Genomic DNA, 26,363 nt, shown 5'->3' with positions numbered 1-26,363 from the left:
ACCCCCTCCCCTTTGGGACTCCATCTGAACCGTGCGGTAGTTTGTTCACATTAGCACAGAGTTTGGTACATGAGTATCATCCACATAGCACGTTACCAGCACTTACTCATTGGTAGACTATTCATGACCAGTACAGTAGCTATAATAATAAGTAATAAATACATACATGATATTGGGGACATATAATATATATATATATACATATCTACTGTAATCCGTATCTGCAGCTGGGGGCGAGAGTCTACTGTAAGTCGCCCTCCTCTGCCTGCTGCTTCTGACCGCCTCTGTCTGGCTGTGCCGCCCCCAGATCCCTGTTGCATCCCCAGGAGAAGAAGGGGGAGGAAGGGGAGATTTCCCTGGCTTTGCCACTTGTGAGTCGCTGCTGCAGCAGGTTTCCATGCACAGTAGGCTTGCAGAGGCGGAGGTGGGAGCGGAGGCGGTGCTGGGCTGCAGAGAGAGAGGCTAGTCACCACTGCAATGTACAGAGTGGTGCCCCAGTCACTACACCAGCACACAGCCTGACGCTGCTGTTGCTGCCAAACTCTATCCACCCTGCCTGCCTGCAAACTCTCTACCGGGGAAGCCCAAAACCCAGGGACCAGCAGCAGCAGCAGCAGCACTTGTGCCTCATGTGTTGTGCTGCACTCAACCCACTTCTGTGACTGACATCGATACACAGGTATGTCTGCGCCTTGCATATGTATATACTTTGCACCTGTATTAGGAATAGTTACAGCCACTCAGGACGTTGCAATGTCATTAGTGGGATGGTAGTAGGCACATTTAAAACTTTTGTCCTGTATTTGTCCCTATGTTACATAGGATGTGTGTGCCCATCTCCAAACTACATGAAGTGTACAGCATTGGGCAGAAACGCTGTATTAGCCCCACAAGTACATCTGCAATAACCAGCTCCCCATACAAAAAGCACCCAGGTAGGCACTACCTTGTATCTTTACCATTGTAGGTTCAAGTGAGCATCCTTTTAGTAGCTGTTATCCTGAAGGAAATGATAAAAAAAAAAAACAACAACATTTTTTTTAAATTAGATTAAATTAACTGCTGTTAATTTAATCTAATTAAAAAAAACACACATTGTTTTTATCATTTTCTTCAGGATGATAGTTTCTAGCAAGAGCATAGCTACTAAAAGGATGCTCACTTGAACCTACAATGGTACTGTACCAGAATATTATTGCCTATACACATGTGCAGGTTAAAAGGTGATTTGTTTGATTACTACAGGCTCTATATATTATCACTGGTTTTATATACTGTATGCTCTGTTTCCTCTAATGCTGGAGAGTTTGTGAGATGCAATAATACCTTGTACAGTGCTTGAAAGACAGCAACAATAAAAACATTGGGGATTAAATATACTGTATATATATATATATATATATATATATATATATATATATATATATTTATATTGCAGGGAGGAATGTTTACTTTGTTACTAGGTTAATTTATGTTTTCACAGCTGTTATGCTACATGAATATGGTAATCTGTTTGCTTCAAATCAATGCATCAATTTACTTTGTAAATGTGCAATAAGCAATGCAATGTCTATTACAGTCACAATTGTTGCTAAATTTAAGCCAACATCTCAAATTCTAATTTTATTTGCAGTTAGCCTAGATATATGTTTAGAAGCATGGGTAAAGGGTTTACAGGTGCCAAGATACCACCTCTAGACAAAGTCTGTTTCAAACAAAAAGAAAATATATAGCATTGCCATTCCAGTACTTGCATACCCTCCAGCTGTACCTTTTTGGCAGGTACAGTACCTTTTTTTATGGTCTGTACCTGCCATAAAGGACTTTGTACCGATTTTTGATTCTCCAAATTAACATTGAAAGTATAGGGAAGGGGGCGTGGCCACGCTCCTTTTACCCGTGGCCACGCCCCTTCCCTAATTTGTACCGGTTGTGTAAAATGTTGGAGGGTGCATACTGTACTTGCATAGTTCTTATTTGAAAGTCAGAGTGATCTATAGACTTTTTTTTTATACCAAGGCATTGCATGTGTGTTTGGTATGTATACTGTATATAGAATTGTCAGAATATGTAAAAGCAGAGACGGGGGTATTAATCAAAGCTTAGAGAGAGATAAAATTGTCATTATTCAAACACAGCCTGTAAAATATTAAGGCAGAAGCTGACTGGCTAGTACATTACTCTCTCGCCGAACTTTAATAAATATCCCCAGAGTATGAATATTGTAGTGAAATAAAATTATGGAGATTCTTTAAAAAGAGTAAAAAAAATCCTGTTCTTGCGTCTGAAGCCTTATGCTGGCCATACATTAGTACGACTCGCACTAGGTGCAAGTGATACTGCGATCCCCCCAGCCAGCTGCTGGGCATGCGATAGTTTGTCTATTGTACCTCCGCAATTGCTGGTGCCCAGGATCGACTGATTATATGTGCAGCACATACAGTATGATCAGTTGATGTGATGTACATCCTGCGGGGCCACGAATCGCATCGTACTCACACCCAAAATGTGAATGATGAGTCGATATCGTGTATGGCCATCATAAGGCTCATTTGTAATATTGTGTATTTCTAAAGCAGAGCTACATAAGAGGAAGCACTTTCCAATAAACAAGATCATACAGAGCCAAGTATTTTTTTAACAGTGTACAAAAGGGATACGGTCATTAGCTCGACCACGCTTAGTTCGACAGTCATTAGATCGACCACTATTGGTCGACATGCATTAGGTCGACATTGTCACTAAGTCGACATGGTCACTAGGTCGACGTGTACTAGGTCGACCTGGAAAAAGGTCGACATGCGTTTTTCACTTTTTTTCCATTTTTTTAACTTTTTCATACTTTACGATCCACGTGGACAACGATTGGGAATAGTAACCTGTGCCGACTGCAGCGGTAGCGGAGCGAGGCACCTTGCCCGAAGCATGGCGAGCGAAGGGAGCCATGCGAGGGGACACAGTGCACTAATTGGGGTTCCCCGTCACTTTACGAAGAAAACGACACAAAAAAAAGTAAAAAAAAATCCCTCCTGTCGACCTTTTTCCATGTTGACCTTGTTCACGTCGACCTAATGACCATGTTGACCTAGTGACCATGTTGACCTAATGCATGTCGACCAATAGTGGTCGACCTAATGACTGTCGACCTAAGTGTGGTCAACCTAATGACCAATACCCGTACAAAGGGATAATGGGAGCTGTCCTCAAATTTTGTATTATTTATTTTAAAGGAGAAAGTGTGAATAGGTGAATCATTCTCTGTCTATGGGGGTCATTCCTCGTTCTTCGCTCGGTAAAAATCTTCGCATCGCAGCGATTTTCCGCTTAATGCGCATGCGCAATGTCCGCACTGCGACTGCGCCAAGTAAATTTGCTATGCACTTAGGAATTTTACTCACGGCATTTTCTTCATTCTGGCGATCGTAATGTGATTGACAGGAAATGGGTGTTACTGGGCGGAAACAGGCCGTTTTACGGGCGTGTGGGAAAAAACGCTACCGTTTCCGGAAAAAAACGCAGGAGTGGCCTGAGAAACGGGGGAGTGTCTGGGCGAACGCTGGGTGTGTTTGTGACGTCAAACCAGGAACGACAAGCAGTGAAATGATCGCAGATGCCGAGTAAGTCTGGAGCTACTCAGAAACTGCTACGAGGTGTGTAATCGCAATATTGCGAATACATCGTTCACAATTTTAAGATGCTAAGATTCACTCCCAGTAGGCGGCGGCTTAGCATGAGCAAATCTGCTAAAATCCACTTGCGAGCGAACAACTCGGAATGACCCCCTATATTTTTTGGTTCTCTCTAGGGGATGGGAGGAACCTCACATAATGGGGGTAATTCCAAGTTGATCGCAGCTGGAAATTTTTTAGCAGTTGGGCAAAACCATGTGCACTGCAGGGGGGGCAGATATAACATTTGCAGAGAGAGTTAGATTTGGGTGGGTTATGTTGTTTCTGTGCAGGGTAAATACTGGCTGCTTTATTTTTACACTGCTATTTAGATTTCAGTTAGAATACACCCCACCCAAATCTAACTCTCTCTGCACATGTTATATCTGCCCCCCATGCAGTGCACATGGTTTTGCCCAATTGCTAACAAACTTGCTGCTGCGATCAACTCAGAATTACCCCCATTGGTGGAGAGTCACAGCATGTTGACCTTTTGACTGTCGACCTATAGTCTGGGCACCATGAAGGAGATGTGTGAAGCTACACTTCTTCCTTAACCACTTAACTGACTATTTCTTTTGGCGAAAACCGCTCCGAAATTGTCTGGTTTTTCTATGAGTGAATTAGGTAAAGAACATGACTTTAACCCTATCCCAAATGATTTTCGCCCAAAAAAAGGAAAAAAAAACATTTTTTTTATTTAAAAAATAAATAAATATATATTTTCAAACATCGATCGGGAACATTGCGACCATCGGAACATCGGGAACATCGCAACCATCGCGGCTTAGGGACAGTCTGGGGGTGGCTTGGGAGGATTCTTTTACTCTCCCCAGGGGTTGCCATTGTCTGCAGCCGCTGGAGGAGGCAGATCCTGCTGTGCAGTGATCGGCAGAACGGCAGACACACAGGGGGAGAGTGCACGGCAGACACACAGGGGGACCTTCCGGTCCCTCTGACAGCAGCAGCGGAGGGAAGTTTATCTTCCCTGCCGCTGCTAATACTCTCTATCTGACGGCTCGATGCGACCAGGTCAGATAGAGCACTTGCAGGCATGGTCGCATCTGATGCAACCATGTCAGGCAAGTGGTTAAATAAAGAGTAATATGTAAAGAGTAATGGATAGTATCCTGTATCATCCTGGCTGGAAAGTGGCATGCCGGCGGGACTAGGTGCACCTCTCCTGGACTGCAACTGTTGCCGCTTCAATGTAAAGTGAGTGGCTGTGTGTGCAGTTAAGACACACACCGGGCGTGCGCACGCATCGCGGCAAATGAGGCGCACCCCTGCGCCTAGGCGAAGCGATGATGAGTGTGGCTACATCTGTACATGAATTTATATTAAAAGCTAGGTATTAGACTGCTCCTTTTGACTTTGGGCAAGCCACTTTGCATGTCTATATAAGAGAAATAAATGTAAAAAATGAGGGGTGTGGGGATTATATGGAGGTGTGGTGGCAAGTGTACAATACAGGTGCCTTTGTGAGAGTTAGTGCATTAACAACTAATTAAACCCAGCAGGAGCAGTAGCGGGGTGACGGTCGGGATACTAGGTAAAGTTTGGGGCCATGAAATAGGGATGTACAGAAATCTACCCGAACATAAAGTTTAGACGCATTTTGAATTTGCATTTAATACACGTTTTGTGTGTTGAGTAGGTAGCCGTTATTGAACTGAAAGGAACCCTCTTCAGCGCACATCCTAGTGGGAACAACAACAGACAAAAGTTTTCTGTTAAATCTATGTAACAATCAGAGAAAAGTGTGAGCATTAGGAGGGAGATGCATCAACCCTTCCAAAGAGAAAAAATGAAGACATTGCCCATAGCAACCAAGACTGAGCCAAAGGATAGCTAGAATCTTATTGGTTGCTATGGGCACATCCCAACTTTTCCTTTTAGAAGGTTTGCCTAGGTGTTAGGAATCTTCTACAGACAGATAGTTGGGCTAGCAAAGCTACCTAGCACAGCACATAGCCATGTCTGCTTCAGTGCTACATGCTGCATGCATACATACATACATACATACATACATACATAGCCATGCCTGCTTCAGTGCTACATGCTGCATACATACATACATACATACATACATACATACATACATAGCCATGCCTGCTTCAGTGCTACATGCTGCATACATACATACATACATACATACATACATACATACATAGCCATGACTGCTTCAGTGCTACAAGCTGCATACATACATACATACATACATAGCCATGTCTGCTTCAGTGCTACATGCTGCATGCATACATACATACATACATACATACATACATAGCCATGCCTGCTTCAGTGCTACATGCTGCATACATACATACATACATACATACATACATAGCCATGACTGCTTCAGTGCTACAAGCTGCATACATACATACATACATACATAGCCATGTCTGCTTCAGTGCTACATGCTGCGTGCATATATAGCCATGTCTGCTTCAGTGCTACATGCTGCATACATACATACATACATACATACATAGCCATGTCTGCTTCAGTGCTACATGCTGCATACATATATAGCCATGTCTGCTTCAGTGCTACATGCTGCGTACATATATAGCCATGTCTGCTTCAGTGCTACATGCTGCATACACATATAGCCATGTCTGCTTCAGTGCTACATGCTGCCTACATATATAGCCATGTCTGCTTCAGTGCTACATGCTGCGTACATATATAGCCATGTCTGCTTCAGTGCTACATGCTGCGTACATATATAGCCATGTCTGCTTCAGTGCTACATACTGCGTACATATATAGCTATGTCTGCTTCAGTGCTACATGCTGCATACATATATAGCCATGTCTGCTTCAGTGCTACATGCTGCATACATATATAGCCATGTCTGCTTCAGTGCTACATGCTGCATACATATATAGCCATGTCTGCTTCAGTGCTACATGCTGCATACATACATAGCCATGTCTGCTTCAGTGCTACATGCTGCATACATATATAGCCATGTCTGCTTCAGTGCTACATGCTGCGTACATATATAGCCATGTCTGCTTCAGTGCTACTTTCTGCGTACATATATAGCCATGTCTGCTTCAGTGCTACATGCTGCATACATACATACATACATACATACATACATAGCCATGACTGCTTCAGTGCTACATGCTGCATACATACATACATAGCCATGTCTGCTTCAGTGCTACATGCTGCGTGCATATATAGCCATGTCTGCTTCAGTGCTACATGCTGCGTACATATATAGCCATGTCTGCTTCAGTGCTACATGCTGCATACATATATAGCCATGTCTGCTTCAGTGCTACATGCTGCGTACATATATAGCCATGTCTGCTTCAGTGCTACATGCTGCATACATACATACATACATACATACATAGCCATGTCTGCTTCAGTGCTACATGCTGCGTACATATATAGCCATGTCTGCTTCAGTGCTACATGCTGCGTGCATATATAGCCATGTCTGCTTCAGTGCTACATGCTGCGTACATATATAGCCATGTCTGCTTCAGTGCTGCATACATATATAGCCATGTCTGCTTCAGTGCTACATGCTGCGTACATATATAGCCATGTCTGCTTCAGTGCTACATGCTGCATACATACATACATACATACATACATACATAGCCATGTCTGCTTCAGTGCTACATGCTGCATACATATATAGCCATGTCTGCTTCAGTGCTACATGCTGCGTACATATATAGCCATGTCTGCTTCAGGGGTTCACTACGGCTGGCCGGCGGTCGGGCTCCCGGCGCCCAGCATACCGGCGCCGGGAGCCCGACCGCCGGCTGACCGACAGTGTGGCGAGCGCAAATGAGTCCCTTGCGGGCTCGCTGCGCTCGCCACGCTACGGGCACGGTGGCGCGCTACGCGCGCCACACTATTTTATTCTCCCTCTATGGGGGTCGTGGACCCCCACGAGGGAAAATAAGTGTCGGTATGCCGGCGGTCGGGCTCCCGGCGCCGGTATACTGAGCGCCGGGAGCCCGACCGCCGGCATACAGAATGCCACCCCTGCTTCAGTGCTACATGCTGCATACACATATAGCCATGTCTGCTTCCAGGGCCGTCTTTTTGTATGGGCTCAATGGGCTCTTGCCCAAGGGCCCAAGGGGTAAAAGGGCCCTAGACTGATAGCTGAGGGTCCCCTCTTTCCAGGGGTACCAGATTTTTGAAAATCGGCCCTGGGGATCCGGAGATATCCGACTTCAAAGCAGTGGTCCCCATCCAAGCCTGTTAATTGCTCTTCCCAGCCAGATATCTCGGGTTCTGTCTAACTTAGCGTTTTACTGAGGGTATAATCCAAAAGCAGGGACTCTACTCTTTCAGTGGACACTAGCAGCTTGTCTCTACTATGCCCAGAACCAGAGATATCAGCCTTCAAGTAGCTGGTCCCTGCTACAGCTCCACACGCCTAATATGCAGTTTTATATTTTTGTTGGTGGATTGCTCTGGTTACTGAAGTCTGATCCCCAAGTCCCCATTACCTGCTGAAAGGTGGGACTGTCTAGTTTTTTTTATCCCATTAAAGCTAAGAAATCTATTTCCAGGAACTGGACATATCTTCAGTAAAGCAAGCTGCCCTGACCCCCGAAAAAATGATGAATATTAAGCCCACTCTACTGTCCTCCCCTCCCCTGTGTATTAAACACACCCTACCACTCTTGAAGTCATGTACCAGGGCCCCTTCATTCAGCACAATGTCCCTTTCCACAGTTTAGTGTTCTCCTTCCCACCCCATTTGTGCAGTAAAGGAGTAATTAGCAGAAATTATTTCTCCAGGACCTACATGCTGAGCGAAAGATAGAACCCCCCTACCCCCCCGCGGGACATCAAAGCTGCTGCTGATAGCAACCCCCACCCCTACCGCTGATGGGTGGGTAGGGGCCCCAGTGCATTGCTTTGCCCAGGGGCCTACACTGCTGTTAAGACGGCTCTGTCTGCTTCAGTGCTACATGCTGCGTACATATATAGCCATGTCTGCTTCAGTGCTACATGCTGCGTACATATATAGCCATGTCTGCTTCAGTGCTACATGCTGCGTACATATATAGCCATGTCTGCTTCAGTGCTACATGCTGCGTACATATATAGCCATGTCTGCTTCAGTGCTACATGCTGCTTACATATATAGCCATGTCTGCTTCAGTGCTACATACTGCGTACATATATAGCCATGTCTGCTTCAGTGCTACATGCTGCATACATATATAGCCATGTCTGCTTCAGTGCTACATGCTGCGTACATATATAGCCATGTCTGCTTCAGTGCTACATGCTGTGTACATATATAGCCATGTCTGCTTCAGTGCTACATGCTGCGTACATATATAGCCATGTCTGCTTCAGTGCTACATGCTGCGTACATATATAGCCATGTCTGCTTCAGTGCTACATGCTGCGTACATATATAGCCATGTCTGCTTCAGTGCTACATGCTGCGTACATATATAGCCATGTCTGCTTCAGTGCTACATGCTGCGTACATATATAGCCATGTCTGCTTCAGTGCTACATACTGCGTACATATATAGCTATGTCTGCTTCAGTGCTACATGCTGCATACATATATAGCCATGTCTGCTTCAGTGCTACATGCTGCATACATATATAGCCATGTCTGCTTCAGTGCTACATGCTGCATACATATATAGCCATGTCTGCTTCAGTGCTACATGCTGCATACATACATAGCCATGTCTGCTTCAGTGCTACATGCTGCATACATACATAGCCATGTCTGCCTCAGTGCTACATGCTGCGTACATATATAGCCATGTCTGCTTCAGTGCTACTTTCTGCGTACATATATAGCCATGTCTGCTTCAGCGCTACATGCTGCATACATATATAGCCATGTCTGCTTCAGTTCTACATGCTGCTTACATACATTGCCATGTCTGCTTCAGTGCTACATGCTGCGTACATATATAGCCATGTCTGCTTCAGTGCTACATGCTGCGTACATATATAGCCACGTCTGCTTCAGTTCTACATGCTGCATACATATATAGCCATGTCTGCTTCAGTGCTACATGCTGCATACATACATAGCCATGTCTGCTTCAGTGCTACATGCTGCCTGATTCAGTGCTACATGCTGCATACATATATAGCCATGTCTGTTTCAGTGCTACATGCTGCATACATATATAGTCATGTCTGCTTCAGTGCCACATGCTGCGTACATATATAGCCATGTCTGCTTCAGTGCTACATGCTGCGTACATATATAGCCATGTCTGCTTCAGTGCCACATGCTGCGTACATATATAGCCATGTCTGCTTCAGTGCTACATGCTGCATACATATATAGCCATGTCTGCTTCAGTGCTACATGCTGCATACATATATAGCCATGTCTACTTCAGTGTCACATGCTGCGTACATATATAGCCATGTCTGCTTCAGTGCTACATGCTGCATACATATATAGCCATGTCTGCTTCAGTGCTGCATACATACATAGCCATGTCTGCTTCAGTGCTACATGCTGCATACATATATAGCCATGTCTGCTTCAGTGCTACATGCTGCATACATACATAGCCATGTCTGCTTCAGTGCTACATGCTGCATACATATATAGCCATATCTGCTTCAGTTCTACATGCTGCATACATACATACATACATACATACATAGCCATGTCTGCTTCAGTGCTACATGCTGCGTAGATATATAGCCATGTCTGCTTCAGTGCTACATGCTGCATACATATATAGCCATGTCTGCTTCAGTGCTACATGCTGCTTACATACATTGCCATTTCTGCTTCAGTGCTACATGCTGCTTACATACATTGCTATGTCTGCTTCAGTGCTACATGCTGCGTACATATATAGCCGTGTCTGCTTCAGTGCTACATGCTGCGTACATATATAGCCATGTTTGCTTCAGTGCTACATGCTGCGTACATATATAGCCATGTCTGCTTCAGTGCTACATGCTGCATACATACATAGCCATGTCTGCTTCAGTGCTACATGCTGCATACATACATAGCCATGTCTGCTTCAGTGCTACATGCTGCATACATATATAGCCATATCTGCTTCAGTTCTACATGCTGCATACATACATACATACATACATACATAGCCATGTCTGCTTCAGTGCTACATGCTGCGTAGATATATAGCCATGTCTGCTTCAGTGCTACATGCTGCATACATATATAGCCATGTCTGCTTCAGTGCTACATGCTGCATACATACATAGCCATGTCTGCTTCAGTGCTACATGCTGCTGACATACATTGCTATGTCTGCTTCAGTGCTACATGCTGCGTACATATATAGCCGTGTCTGCTTCAGTGCTACATGCTGCGTACATATATAGCCATGTTTGCTTCAGTGCTACATGCTGCGTACATATATAGCCATGTCTGCTTCAGTGCTACATGCTGCATACATATATAGCTATGTCTGCTTCAGTGCTACATGCTGCATACATATATAGCCATGTCTGCTTCAGTGCTACATGCTGCGTACATATATAGCCATGTCTGCTTCAGTGCTACATGCTGCATACATATATAGCCATGTCTGCTTCAGTGCTACATGCTGCATACATATATAGCTATGTCTGCTTCAGTGCTACATGCTGCATACATATATAGCCATGTCTGCTTCAGTGCCACATGCTGCGTACATATATAGCCATGTCTGCTTCAGTGCTACATGCTGCATACATATATAGCCATGTCTGCTTCAGTGCTACATGCTGCATACATATATAGCCATGTCTGCTTCAGTGCTACATGCTGCATACATATATAGCCATGTCTGCTTCAGTGCTACATGCTGCATACATATATAGCCATGTCTGCTTCAGTGCTACATGCCGCATACATATATAGCCATGTCTGCTTCAGTGCTACATGCTGCTTACATACATTGCCATGTCTGCTTCAGTGCTACATGCTGCATACATATATAGCCATGTCTGCTTCAGTGCTACATGCTGCATACATATATAGCCATGTCTGCTTCAGTGCTACATGCTGCATACATATATAGCCATGTCTGCTTCAGTGCTACATGCTGCATACATATATAGCCATGTCTGCTTCAGTGCTACATGCTTCTTACATACATTGCTATGTCTGCTTCAGTGCTACATGCTGCATACATACATACATACATAGCCATGTCTGCTTCAGTGCTACATGCTGCATACATATATAGCCATGTCTGCTTCAGTGCTACATGCTGCATACATATATAGCCATGTCTGCTTCAGTGCTATATGCTGCGTACATATATAGCCATGTCTGCTTCAGTGCTACATGCTGCGTACATATATAGCCATGTCTGCTTCAGTGCTACATGCTGCATACATACATAGCCATGTCTGCTTCAGTGCTACATGCTGCCTGATTCAGTGCTACATGCTTCATACATATATAGCCATGTCTGCTTCAGTGCTACATGCTGCATACATATATAGCCATGTCTGCTTCAGTGCTACATGCTGCGTACATATATAGCCATGTCTGCTTCAGTGCTACATGCTGCGTACATATATAGCCATGTCTGCTTCAGTGCTACATGCTGCGTACATATATAGCCATGTCTGCTTCAGTTCTACATGCTGCATACATATATAGCCATGTCTGCTTCAGTGCTACATGCTGCATACATACATAGCCATGTCTGCTTCAGTGCTACATGCTGCCTGATTCAGTGCTACATGCTGCATACATATATAGCCATGTCTGTTTCAGTGCTACATGCTGCATACATATATAGTCATGTCTGCTTCAGTGCCACATGCTGCGTACATATATAGCCATGTCTGCTTCAGTGCTACATGCTGCATACATATATAGCCATGTCTGCTTCAGTGCTACATGCTTCTTACATACATTGCTATGTCTGCTTCAGTGCTACATGCTGCATACATACATACATACATACATACATAGCCATGTCTGCTTCAGTGCTACATGCTGCATACATATATAGCCATGTCTGCTTCAGTGCTACATGCTGCATACATATATAGCCATGTCTGATTCAGTGCTACATGCTGCGTACATATATAGCCATGTCTGCTTCAGTGCTACATGCTGCGTACATATATAGCCATGTCTGCTTCAGTGCTACATGCTGCATACATACATAGCCATGTCTGCTTCAGTGCTACATGCTGCCTGATTCAGTGCTACATGCTTCATACATATATAGCCATGTCTGCTTCAGTGCTACATGCTGCATACATATATAGCCATGTCTGCTTCAGTGCTACATGCTGCGTACATATATAGCCATGTCTGCTTCAGTGCTACATGCTGCGTACATATATAGCCATGTCTGCTTCAGTGCTACATGCTGCGTACATATATAGCCATGTCTGCTTCAGTTCAACATGCTGCATACATATATAGCCATGTCTGCTTCAGTGCTACATGCTGCATACATACATAGCCATGTCTGCTTCAGTGCTACATGCTGCCTGATTCAGTGCTACATGCTGCATACATATATAGCCATGTCTGTTTCAGTGCTACATGCTGCATACATATATAGTCATGTCTGCTTCAGTGCCACATGCTGCGTACATATATAGCCATGTCTGCTTCAGTGCTACATGCTGCGTACATATATAGCCATGTCTGCTTCAGTGCCACATGCTGCGTACATATATAGCCATGTCTGCTTCAGTGCTACATGCTGCATACATATATAGCCATGTCTGCTTCAGTGCTACATGCTGCATACATATATAGCCATGTCTACTTCAGTGTCACATGCTGCGTACATATATAGCCATGTCTGCTTCAGTGCTACATGCTGCATACATATATAGCCATGTCTGCTTCAGTGCTGCATACATACATAGCCATGTCTGCTTCAGTGCTACATGCTGCATACATATATAGCCATGTCTGCTTCAGTGCTACATGCTGCATACATACATAGCCATGTCTGCTTCAGTGCTACATGCTGCATACATATATAGCCATATCTGCTTCAGTTCTACATGCTGCATACATACATACATACATACATACATAGCCATGTCTGCTTCAGTGCTACATGCTGCGTAGATATATAGCCATGTCTGCTTCAGTGCTACATGCTGCATACATATATAGCCATGTCTGCTTCAGTGCTACATGCTGCTTACATACATTGCCATTTCTGCTTCAGTGCTACATGCTGCATACATATATAGCCATGTCTGCTTCAGTGCTACATGCTGCATACATATATAGCCATGTCTGCTTCAGTGCTACATGCTGCATACATATATAGCCATGTCTGCTTCAGTGCTACATGCTGCATACATACATAGCCATGTCTGCTTCAGTGCTACATGCTGCTTACATACATTGCTATGTCTGCTTCAGTGCTACATGCTGCGTACATATATAGCCGTGTCTGCTTCAGTGCTACATGCTGCGTACATATATAGCCATGTTTGCTTCAGTGCTACATGCTGCGTACATATATAGCCATGTCTGCTTCAGTGCTACATGCTGCATACATATATAGCTATGTCTGCTTCAGTGCTACATGCTGCATACATATATAGCCATGTCTGCTTCAGTGCTACATGCTGCATACATATATAGCCATGTCTGCTTCAGTGCCACATGCTGCGTACATATATAGCCATGTCTGCTTCAGTGCTACATGCTGCATACATATATAGCCATGTCTGCTTCAGTGCTACATGCTGCATACATATATAGCCATGTCTGCTTCAGTGCTACATGCTGCATACATATATAGCCATGTCTGCTTCAGTGCTACATGCTGCATACATATATAGCCATGACTGCTTCAGTGCTACATGCTGCATACATATTTAGCCATGTCTGCTTCAGTGCTACATGCCGCATACATATATAGCCATGTCTGCTTCAGTGCTACATGCTGCTTACATACATTGCCATGTCTGCTTCAGTGCTACATGCTGCATACATATATAGCCATGTCTGCTTCAGTGCTACATGCTGCATACATATATAGCCATGTCTGCTTCAGTGCTACATGCTGCATACATATATAGCCATGTCTGCTTCAGTGCTACATGCTGCATACATATATAGCCATGTCTGCTTCAGTGCTACATGCTTCTTACATACATTGCCATGTCTGCTTCAGTGCTACATGCTGCATACATACATACATACATAGCCATGTCTGCTTCAGTGCTACATGCTGCATACATATATAGCCATGTCTGCTTCAGTGCTACATACATACATAGCCATGTCTGCTTCAGTGCTACATGCTGCTTACATACATTGCCATGTCTGCTTCAGTGCTACATGCTGCGTACATATATAGCCATGTCTGCTTCAGTGCTACATGCTGCTTACATACATTGCCATATATGCTTCAGTGCTACATGCTGCATACATATATAGCCATGTCTGCTTCAGTGCTACATGCTGCTTACATACATTGCCATGTCTGCTTCAGTGCTACATGCTGCATACATATATAGCCATGTCTGCTTCAGTGCTACATGCTGCATACATATATAGCCTTGTCTGCTTCAGTGCTACATGCTACTTACATACATTGCCATGTCTGCTTCAGTGCTACATGCTGCGTACAAATATAGCCATGTCTGCTTCAGTGCTACATGCTGCTTACATACATTGCCATGTCTGCTTCAGTGCTACATGCTGCATACATATATAGCCATGTCTGCTTCAGTGCTACATGCTGCTTACATACATTGCCATGTCTGCTTCAGTGCTACATGCTGCATACATATATAGCCATGTCTGCTTCAGTGCTACATGCTGCATACATATATAGCCTTGTCTGCTTCAGTGCTACATGCTACTTACATACATTGCCATGTCTGCTTCAGTGCTACATGCTGCGTACAAATATAGCCATGTCTGCTTCAGTGCTACATGCTGCATACATATATAGCCACGTCTGCTTCAGTGCTACATGCTGCATACATATATAGCCATGTTTGCTTCAGTGCTACATGCTGCTTACATACATTGCCATGTCTGCTTCAGTGCTACATGCTGCGTACAAATATAGCCATGTCTGCTTCAGTGCTACATGCTGCGAGTGCGTACATATATAGCCATGTCTGCTTCAGTGCTACATGCTGCTTACATACATTGCCATGTCTGCTTCAGTGCTACATGCTGCGTACATAGCCATGTCTGCTTCAGTGCTACATGCTGCTTACATACATTGCCATATCTGCTTCAGTGCTACATGCTGCGTACATATATAGCCATGTCTGCTTCAGTGCTACATGCTGCTTACATACATTGCCATGTCTGCTTCAGTGCTACATACTGTGTACATATATAGCCATGTCTGCTTCAGTGCTACATGCTGCTTACATACATTGCCATGTCTGCTTCAGTGCTACATGCTGCGTACATATATAGCCATGTCTGCTTCAGTGCTACATGCTGCATACATATATAGCCATGTCTGCTTCAGTGCTGCATACATACATAGCCATGTCTGCTTCAGTGCTACATGCTGCATACATAATATAGCCATGTCTCATTCAGTGCTACATGCTGCATACATACATAGCCATGTCTGCTTCAGTGCTACATGCTGCATACATATATAGCCATATCTGCTTCAGTGCTACATGCTGCATACATACATACATACATACATACATACATAGCCATGTCTGCTTCAGTGCTACATGCTGCATAGATATATAGCCATGTCTGCTTCAGTGCTACATGCTGCATACATATATAGCCATGTCTGCTTCAGTGCTACATGCTGCTTACATACATTGCCATTTCTGCTTCAGTGCTACATGCTGCATACATATATAGCCATGTTTGCTTCAGTGCTACATGCTGCTTACATACATTGCCATATCTGCTTCAGTGCTACATACTGTGTACATATATAGCCATGTCTGCTTCAGTGCTACATGCTGCGTACATATATAGCCATGTCTGCTTCAGTGCTACATGCTGCATACATATATAGCCATGTCTGCTTCAGTGCTGCATACATACATAGCCATGTCTGCTTCAGTGCTACATACTGCATACATATATAGCCATGTCTGCTTCAGTGCTACATGCTGCATACATCCATAGCCATGTCTGCTTCAGTGCTACATGCTGCATACATATATAGCCATATCTGCTTCAGTGCTACATGCTGCATACATACATACATACATAGCCATGTCTGCTTCAGTGCTACATGCTGCACACATACATAGCCATGTCTGCTTCAGTGCTACATGCTGCATACATATATAACCATGTCTGCTTCAGTGCTACATGCTGCTTACATACATATATAGCCATGTCTGCTTCAGTGCTACATGCTGCATACATATATAGCCATGTCTGCTTCAGTGCTACATGCTGCATACATACTGTATATAGCCATATCTGCTTCAGTGCTACATGCTGCATACATACATAGCCATGTCTGCTTCAGTGCTACATGCTGCTTACATACATTGCCATGTCTGCTTCAGTGCTACATGCTGCGTACATATATAGCCGTGTCTGCTTCAGTACTACATGCTGCGTACATATATAGCCATGTCTGCTTCAGTGCTACATGCTGCGTACATATATAGCCATGTCTGCTTCAGTGCTACATGCTGCATACATATATAGCTATGTCTGCTTCAGTGCTACATGCTGCATACATATACAGCCATGTCTGCTTCAGTGACACATGCTGCGTACATATATAGCCATGTCTGCTTCAGTGCTACATGCTGCATACATATATAGCCATGTCTGCTTCAGTGCTACATGCTGCATACATATATAGCCATGTCTGCTTAAGTGCTACATGCTGCATACATATATAGCCATGTCTGCTTCAGTGCTACATGCTGCATACATATATAGCCATGTCTGCTTCAGTGCTACATGCTGCGTACATATATAGCCATGTCTGCTTCAGTGCTACATGCTGCATACATATATAGCCATGTCTGCTTCAGTGCTACATGCTGCGTACATGCATTGCCATGTCTGCTTCAGTGCTACATGCTGCATACATATATAGCCATGTCTGCTTCAGTGCTACATGCTGCATACATATATAGCCATGTCTGCTTCAGTGCTACATGCTGCGTACATACATTGCCATGTCTGCTTCAGTGCTACATGCTACATACATATATAGCCATGTCTGCTTCAGTGCTACATGCTGCATACATATATAGCCATGTCTGCTTCAGTGCTACATGCTGCATACATATATAGCCATGTCTGCTTCAGTGCTACATGCTGCATACATATATAGCCATGTCTGCTTCAGTGCTACATGCTGCATACATACATATATAGCCATGTCTGCTTCAGTGCTACATGCTGCATACATATATAGCCATGTCTGCTTCAGTGCTACATTCGGCATACATATATAGCCATGTCTGCTTCAGTGCTACATGCTGCATGCATATATAGGCAATTTACCAAGACCAAAAGATGATTTACTATGCTCTTATGGCAAATATTTCTTTTAGAATTTTGGTTTAATCTCACTATGGCCAGAGCACATATTGTACAGTACATATTAGGGTACATGTAATCTCCAATGCCGAATCCCACCCGGAATTGGAAACGGGTCCTTCCCGGGGGGGATCCGGCATTGGAGCCTCTCTGCTGGCTTCCCGACCCGGCAATATGCCGGGTCGGTTTCCATAGCGGTGGGGAGTAGAGCCGGGGGCTGGGGTGGAGGTGGCGCTGGGAGATGAGCTCATCTCTGCGCCGCCTCTCCCTATGTAGTAAATACTAAATAGGTCCCTGGTCGCATCGACCTGGGAATCCGTTTACGCTGCCACTGACCCGGTATTCAACCCGGGAATAACCCTTCTTATTACTCATGTTGAATTACCAGGTCAGGCGACCCGGGCATTCTCCAAATCCCCTTTCACATCGCACACTGACCCAGGTCGATACCTGGTTAGTTTTGCAATGAGAAAGGGGTAATAGTGTAGCGTGCAACTTGCAGGCATTGGCGAGTACCTTTAGTTTTACCTTTTAAATGACTGCCCCTTTAAAAGGTTAAAACATCGGGCAGACTCGCCAGAAACTTGCTGATGCAAGTCACACGCTATTACATTTATCCCATTGTGTTCATCTTTCAAGACTAACATGTACATTCAGGAGACGAATGACGAAACCAACCCGCGGCACCCCTGCAAAGTGCCTGGGCACAGTTTGGAAACCACTGCGCTAACTAAAGGCCCGTACACACTGGTCGATATATCGGCCGTTCTCCTGAGCGGCCGATATATCGCGGGACCGTCGGCCAGTGTGTACGGCCTATACGTCTGTGAACTCCGTCGTTCACAGACGTATCGCGCTGGCCGCGCAGCACAGCCGACGGCCAATATATCTACCGATATATTGGCGCGTCGCTGTGTGTGTACGGGGCGGTCGGCCGACCGCCCGTACACATGCTGCGGCGGCCGGCGGTGATTGACAGCTGAACTGGGCGGGCGTGTGTACACGCCCGCCCAGTTCATGACGTCAGTCCCCGACGGATCGAGCAGTGTGTATGCTGAACACACTGCTCGATCCGTCCATAGATATATCTGCAGATCAATTGATCTGCAGATATATCTGTTAGTGTGTACCCACCTTAACACTTAACCACTGTGAGCATTTAAACATTAATAACAACACCATGCATTTCTATAAGAAACAAAGATCATATGTATAACTTTATTAGTAGTATGACAAAGCAAACAAATTTGTGGCATCCGGACTCCAGGTTGACACCAAAAAGGTCGACACACCTTAGGTTGACACCAATTGGTCGACACACCTAAGGTCGACATGGAAAAAGGTCTACATAAGTTTTTCAAATTATTTGAACTTTTTCATACTTTACGATCCACGTGGGCTACAATTGGGAACAGTAACCTGTGCCGAGCGCAGCAGTAGCAGAGTGAGGCACCTTGCCCGAAGCATGGCGAACGCAGCGAGCCATGCGCGGCAACGCAGTGCTTTTATTGGGGTTCGGTACGGGATCCCGGCGGTCAGAATCCCGACGGGCAAAATACCAATGCTGGCATCCCGACCGCTAGAATGCCGGCAAAGAGGCGAGTGGAACGAAGCCACCTACAGGCTCGCTGCGCTCACAGGTTCTATTCCCACTCCATGGGTGTCGTAGACACCCAGGAGTGGGAATAGCTGTGGTGGCGCTGACGGCATTCTGGCGGTCGGGATTCCGGCATTGGCATTTTTACCGTGGGGATTCTGACCGCTAGGATTCCAACTACATCCCTGTCTAGGAACACTTGCAAAGTTTTAGAAGGAACTCAGCAGGGAGGTTGTTCAAAATATCTTGGAGAACTAATCACAGATCTTGTGCGGATGTAGGCTTGCTCAAATCCTTCTGTCTCTTCATGTAATCCCAGACAGACTCAATGATGTTAAGATCAGGACTCTGTGGGGGCCAAATCATCACTTCCAGGACTCAATACGCCATGCAGCAGGAGATGCCGGGCGTAAGTCACACGGCAGCACCCAGGCATCTCTGCTAACATCAGTCATTTTTTTTTGCTGAACATGCATCTTATGTGCATCACTATGTGACTAGGACACACAAACATCTTATGCTAATTAAAATGATATGCGGTATGCCTATATTGTGTGTGCGACTGTGGCTGTATCTGCATTCAAAATTCTACGTTGCGGTGATCTCCAGGAAATGTGACTAGAAAGGCTGTTGAACATGACTGCAGCAAGGATGAATGAGGACACATCTGTGGTTCTTAATAACATTGAGGGTAATTCAGACCTGATCGCTGAGCTGCACACTTTGCTGTCCTGCGTTTGGATAGTGGCCGCATCCAGGGGGAGTGTAAATTCGCCGTGCAAGTGTGCGATTCCATGTGTACACCAAGCTGCAAAAATCCACTTTTGTGTAGTCTCTGCGCAGCCCAGAAGTTACTCCTACAGTGCGATGAGAATAGGCTGATCTGGGCCGGAGCTGACGTCAGACAACCTCCCTAAAAATGCTTGGACAGTTACTTTGAAAAAGCCGCTAGGATCGGTGAAACGCGTTAGTCAACACACACCTCTTTGGGGAACACAACCAGCACTTTCCGGACCAACCTCCTGCAATAGGATGCTAAACTTTTGGGAATATACAGTTCCTTGGATTATACTTATAAATGTCACAGCTCTTGTGAGGACTCTGGACGCAACAATCCCAGTATTAACAAGCCCTCCAGTGACTCAGGTACACATATCCTTGGATTTCTATTATAAACCGGGACTTTGCAATATGGCGGACAAGGAGGTATTATAATAGGAATGGACAATTTGCAATTTTGCTGGTGTGAATACTCATTGAATGAGGTATTTTTATGCATGTCTACAAAAGTCCAATTTTTATTCATGTTTTACATTTTATTAAAGTAATTACATTTGCTAATACTGAATATTAGTAGTGAATATTACCATCATCAAGCGCTGTTTTTTTTTTCGTTGTATGTTGTTTTCTGTTCAAAAGGGACTGACTATCCCTATATTAACAGCAGCTTATATACTTAACAGCTGGTGACAAAAGCGCCGTTTGTTATATACTTTGGTATATTATTTTGTTAACGCTTGGACATGCCTGCGTTTATCCGGACACTCCCTGTAATTGGTCAGTTACCACCCACAAACAGACTCCTCCTGTCAATCACCTTGCGAATGCTTGTGCGATCGGATTTTTTGCACCATCCGGTCACTGACCGGCAATGCCCTTAGTTGTTGTCCGACGTGCGTGCGCATTGCGGTGCATTTGCATGCACAGTTACTACCTGATCACCCGCTGTGCGAAAACACACAGCAGCAATAAGGTCTGAATCGGGCACATTGGCTGTATGTTTGGAGTCGTGTCCTGCTGCAGAATAAATTTGGTGCTAGTCAGATGCCTCTCTGATGGTATTGCATGATGGATAATTACCTGCATGATGGATAAGTACTGCATGGTGGATAAGTACCTGCCTGTATTTCTCAGCATTGAAGCACAAAAAAACGGACAACGTTGAGGACCGTAGACACAGTGGTCAGGCAAGGAAACTTAGTGCATCAGATGAAAGACACAAAAATATGTCCAGCAGTGTCATAGCCCAGAACTGTTAGAAACCAATGGGACCCAGGTACTCCCAACTACTGTTTGGAGACGTCTGGCCAGAAGTGGTCTTCATGGAAGAATTGTGGCCAAAAAGCCATACCTTTGACGTGGAAACAAGGCCAAACAACTCAACTATGCATGAAGACATAGAAACTGGGGTGCAGAAAAATTGCAGCAGGTGCTCTGGAGTCAAAAGTTTAAATATTTGTCTGTAGCAGAGGGCTCGAGAGCGGTATAATAATGAGTGTCTGCAGGCAACAGTGAAGCATGGAGGATGTTCCTTGCAAGTTTTGGGCCGCATTTCAGCAAATGGAGTTGGGGATTTGGTCAGGATTAATGATGTCCTCAATGCTGAGAATTACATGCAGGTACTTATCCATCATGCTGTACCATAAGGGAGGCGTCTGATTGGCTCTACATTTATTCTGCAGTAGGACAGTGACCCCAAACATACAGCCAATGCCATTAAGAACTATCATCAGCTTAAAGAAGAACAAGGAGTTCTGGAAGTGATTATATTTGCCTCCACAGAGCCCTGATCTCAGCATTGTCAAGTCTGTCTGGGATTACCACAGAAGGATTTGAGGAAGTCTACATCCACAGAAGATCTGTGATTAGTTCTCAAAGATGTTTGGAACAACTTCCCTGCCGAGTTCCTTCAAAAACTTTGCAAGTGTACCTAGAATAATTTATGCTGTTTTTGAAGTCAAAGAGTGGTAACACCAAATATTGTTTAAGATTTCTCATCTGTTTATTTTGCATTTTGTTAATTGATAAAAATAAACTATTAACACTTCTATTTTTGAAAGTATTCTTACTTTGCAACATTATTTCCACACCTGCCTAAAACTTGTGCACAGTATTGTATATTTTACAGGATTCAGATATAAGGCATTAAAGTGCACATCAGCCACACAGCTTGCCGATGATATTTGCATTTTTTTATACACCTGCTACAACTTTTCCACAGATCGATCTATCTATCTATCTATCTATCTATCTATCTATCTATCTATCTATCTATCTATCTATCTATCTATCTATCTATCTATCTATCTGTCTGTCTGTCTGTCTGTCTGTCTGTCTGTCTGTCTGTCTACACTCGTGCATGCGCACACACACACACACACATACAGTTAGGTCCATATATATTTGGACACTGACACAATCTGACCCTTTTTTCAGGGGCTCAAATGTAATTGGACAAATGAACATAATCAGAAATAAAATGTTTATCTTTAATAATATGTCGAGAATCCTTTGCGGGCAATGACTGCCTGAAGACTGGAACCCATGGACATCACCAAATTCTGGGTTTTCTCCGTTGTTATGCTTTGCTATGTGTTTAATGCAGCTGTCTTTAGTTTCTGTTTGTTTGTGAGTCTTTCTGCCTTTAGTTTTGTCTTCGGTTAGTGAAATTCATGCTCAGTCTGGTTGATAACAGGTGATTGATCCAAGTTTCTCCTTTCCAAAGAATGCTGTGAAAGAGCTGGGCTGGCTTTTTTAGATGTTTTTCGGAAAAGTCTAATCTGACCTTTATATTCTTGAGCCTTATGGATAGTTTGCACCTTGTGGTAAACTCTGTATTTGCCCTCGTGTAGTCTTCTCTTTAAGGTAGACTTAAATCGTGATATTCCTACCGCCTGGAGAGTGTTCTTCACTTGACTGTTGTGAAGGGATTTTTCTTTTCCATGGAAAGGATCCTGTGATCACCCACCACGGTTGTCCTCCCAAGTTCACCAGTTGGTTCTTTTTCTTTCTCAGAATGTACCAAACTGTTCATTTGGCCACACCTAAGGTTCCTGCTATCTCTCTGATGGATTTGTTTGTTTTTGCAACTTAAGGATAGCCTGTTTCACTTGTATCGAGAGCTTCTTTTACCGAATGTTGTGGGTTGCAGCAACAGCTTCCAAATGCAAGTGCCATATTTGGAATCAACTCCAAAGCTTTTTACCTGCTTAATTGCTAAAGAAATAACAAATGATTAGCCCACATATGCCCATGAAACAGCTTTTAGTTTATTCAAAAAGAGGGGCTAAATATTAAACAGCTGTAATTCCGAAACCCTTCCTCGGTGCTCATAGTGTGCCAGTATGAAACGGTATGTCATACCAGCACCTCACTTCACTGTCCCAGCGCTGATCAACAAGCGGCTGTGGGCGTCTGTTTAAATTTCCCTCCAGCCACGAGCCAGTGGCCAGTCAGGGGTGGTCTGTGACCTTTTGAATTTGGCGCTTGCCATGAGCTAATTACAGCTCGGGATCCAGTGGGAAGTTTTTAATTTGGTGCCAACTGCGAGCTAATCACAGCTCGAGGACCAGCAGCTAACCAGGGGTAACTGTGTGGCCGCCTCTAAATGGCTTCTGGTCCGCGAGCCATGTTGTGCTGTAATTGGTGAGAGGAGCTGTGCTTTGATGGGAGCTGAGAGGGGTGCTGTGATTGGTGAGGGGTGCTGTTAGGGGAGAGGGGTGCTGTGCTGTGATTGGTGAGAGGTGCTGTGCTGTAATGTTTGAGGGGTGCTGTACAGTACTGAGCAGAGAGAGAAGAAAGAAGTAAGAGCTGGCCATGGAAGAAGTCCCGGCAGAAAAAAGTAGAGGAGGCACTTCTGGCCAGAACGAGCCAGCGGCTGAAGCAAGAAGGGGGGGTGATGTGGTTAGGAGACCATCGGCCATTATACCGATGCTGGGATCCCGAACGGTGAACAGCCGGACGGTCGGCATGCCGACCAACAGGGAATATTCACAACATCCATAGAGTGGAAATAGAATCTGTGGCGAGCCACCGAGCCCACAAGGGGCTTTGTTCGCCCCCCCTTCCCTGTCGGCCATCTAAAAGCCGGGATCCCGCCGTCGGTACGAATGGACGGTGGAAAAGACAAGAGGTATATGAAGCTCACCACTGCAGCCTCTACCAGTGTCACCTTCTATTATTTAACCCTCCCTAGACCACCGTGGTTGTCTGCCACTAAGCTCGTGAGCGCAGTTATGCTTCAGGCCCATGGTGCCTGTTATGCGGGTTCGTGCCCCTGGTAAGTGACCCTGGGCATTAGGCCCAGGTCTCTGTGTTTTTATTTTTAAGTGGAGGTATGGAAATGCCGGTGGTGGGGAGGGGGAGCTCAAGATTTGGACTTGCCTAAGGAAAGCTAATGATAAAGTGAGCATGAAGTTATAAATAAATAAATAAATAAATAAATGTCTGATGGCATTATAACGGTATACAGGGTGAGCATTGTAGTAGAATATGATGGCAGGAAATATTTTTTCCTATTTCTCCTATCTTTCTTGTCTTTTAGTAACATTTCCTGTTTTTATTTCTCGTATAAATAATTGAAGTGATTTTCCTGTTGTATTTGCTTTGCTTTCCTAAAGGTTAATTATGTAAAGTTGTACACAGTTACTATACCCCCCTAACTGTGTTTCTTTACAGTCTTGGGCTGCTCACAGTTTTACAGTGTCAGGTGTTATTTCATTTCATACTCTCAGTTTATCAGCAAGGGAAACACATGCGATAAAATTCTCACTTTCTGAAAAAGTAATCATTTGATTTCTCCTCATTTCTCATATACTGTAGTGTTTCCCTTTACATACACATCTACTGTATACAGCATATCACAAGAAAATCACGATGAAACCATGGTAACAGGAACTCAGGACTTAAAAGCATTGTTCGCCAGAACAACAACAAAAATTGAGGCTGTGATACATTTTACTTAATCCACTTAATCACTTTTTGTTTTTTTGCTTTTAAGCAGAGCAAATAGTCACTGATAATAGGAGACCTAAATGGCATTCCTACATCCTCAGAGATTTTTGTCTCACACTCGGTAGCAATGTACTGGATGTAGCTTATGCTGAGATGACTTGGACACATGAGATTTATTTTATACATACTCACTGACAGCTTATAATATATTTTGTCAAACATAACCTTCTCCCAAATTTTGGGAGTCAAAATTGATCTGGGGGTCATTCCGAGTTGATCGCTCGCTGCCGATTTTCGCAGCGCAGCGATCAGGTGAAAAAATGGCATTTCTGTGCATGCGTATGCCACGCAATGCGCACGCGCAATGTACGGGTACAAAGCTCTTTGTGGTTGTGCTCAGGTTGTAGCAAAGTTTTCCTTCGCACTGGCGGCCGCAAGAAGATTGACAGGAAAGGGGCGTTTCTGGGTGTCAACTGACTGTTTTCAGGGAGTGTTTGCAAAAACGCAGGCGTGTCTGAAAAACGCAGGCGTGGCTGGGCGTTCGCTGGTCGGGTGTGTGACGTCAAATCCAGACACGAATAGGCTGAAGTGATCGCAAGCGCTGAGTAGGTTCAGACCTACTCTGAAACTGCACAAACTGTTTTTGCAGAGCTCGGCTGCACATGTGTTCGCACTTCTGCTAAGCTAAAATACACTCCCCAGTGGGCGGCGGCATAGCGTTTGCACGGCTGCTAAAAACTGCTAGTGAGCGATCAACTCGGAATGACCCCCTTTGTTATCTTTGTTATTAGGGCGCCTACATTGTTCAATCAGGTAAGTTGGCCAAGGCCTGGTCAAGCAAGCTCATTTGGAAACACTGTGATTGTCTATGAGTGATTTTATGGCGCCTGTTTACAC

The 26,363-nt window shown here is 44.4% G+C and overlaps 1 protein-coding gene across 1 annotated transcript in view; it reads left to right on the top strand.

The window, feature by feature from the left end:
* The first annotated feature begins 354 nt into the window (after positions 1-354).
* Positions 355-26,363, top strand: part of ANKRD34B (ankyrin repeat domain 34B) — a 140,915-nt gene continuing 114,906 nt past the window's right edge. The window contains exon 1 of the mRNA XM_063963913.1: positions 355-679. The gene's annotated coding sequence lies outside the window, so the exon portion shown is untranslated. The remainder of the gene's footprint in view (positions 680-26,363) is intronic.

Source organism: Pseudophryne corroboree, chromosome 1, assembly GCF_028390025.1.
Source record: "Pseudophryne corroboree isolate aPseCor3 chromosome 1, aPseCor3.hap2, whole genome shotgun sequence".
NCBI classification, from domain to species: domain Eukaryota; kingdom Metazoa; phylum Chordata; class Amphibia; order Anura; family Myobatrachidae; genus Pseudophryne; species Pseudophryne corroboree.
The sequence above is the reverse complement of the archived record's forward strand: the minus strand, read 5'-3'. Positions and strand labels throughout refer to the sequence as shown.